Raw genomic sequence first — 1,020 nt, forward strand, 5'->3', positions numbered from 1 at the left:
AAGATGGATGGGCAAAGATGGTGATGAAGACCTTGACAAAGGCCATCTGTGAGCTGATCTTAGATTGGTTAGAACAGGAGGTGAGCTGGGGGACGAGGCCTGGCTAGGCCAGAACTTGCCCTCCACAATGAAGTTTTCCAACTCCACTCAGCCTCAGCCTTGAATAAACGTTCTTGTGTGAATTAGGGCCTTTATCCATCTCCAGTCTCTTGTGTTCCAGGATGAGTATCTGATCGAAGCCAATCAGCTGGGGGGGAGGGGGGGTCCAGTTCTGGAAATTTTATGGCAAATCTCAGAAAAGAAGCAGGTTCCTTCTACTTGAGTTGTTAAGCTATTAGGACTTCAGTTTGCAGCCATGTAAAGCCATTTTGCCACTGAGATAGGCCTACCTGTGAGTGAAGCCAAAGGCATGGGGAAAGCAGAGGCTAGAGAAGGTGAACCACAGGTTCCTCACAGCTTTTGGCTTTTTTTTTTTTTTTTCAGCTGTTCCTGAAGAAGCTCAATCCGTTTTTTTCAATTGCTTCAGCCAAGATTCCCCTATTCCTTAGGCCAGTTGGAGCTGGATCAGTGACAGACCTTACTCTTGCATACCTTGGCTTCTTCTCGTTGGTTTGGAATTGTCCCCGCTTATGATTTCAACGACTCTCTATACCTTAACGATTCCCAATGTCTGTATCTGGCCTTGATGTGTTTACTGAGCTCCAGACCGTATGTCCACCTGCCCCCTGACGTCCCACAGGCACGCCCAAAGTGATCTCCTTATTTCTGCCCTCTATCTTTATTTCCCGTCTCAGATGAAACCTACTAGACCTCCAGTCCCTTTGCTCAGCGAAGCCAAGGTCGTAAGTTCAGGCTCCGCCTCTTCGCGGGGCCTCAACCAAGGTCACCCGCGTCTTCCCTCGCTGGGCTCGTTGGGGGCGGTGTCCGCGAACCCCTCAGCCGCAGGGCCAGGCGCTCTAGGCAGCGGCGGGCCCTGCGGAGAGCCACCTCATCTCGCTGGCTTCCGGTACCCGGCGGCTA

This window comes from Callorhinus ursinus, unplaced genomic scaffold (genome assembly GCF_003265705.2).
Source record: "Callorhinus ursinus isolate GAN/ISIS: 27379988/994484 unplaced genomic scaffold, GSC_fseal_2.0 scaffold87, whole genome shotgun sequence".
In the NCBI taxonomy this organism is placed as follows: Eukaryota; Metazoa; Chordata; class Mammalia; order Carnivora; family Otariidae; genus Callorhinus; species Callorhinus ursinus.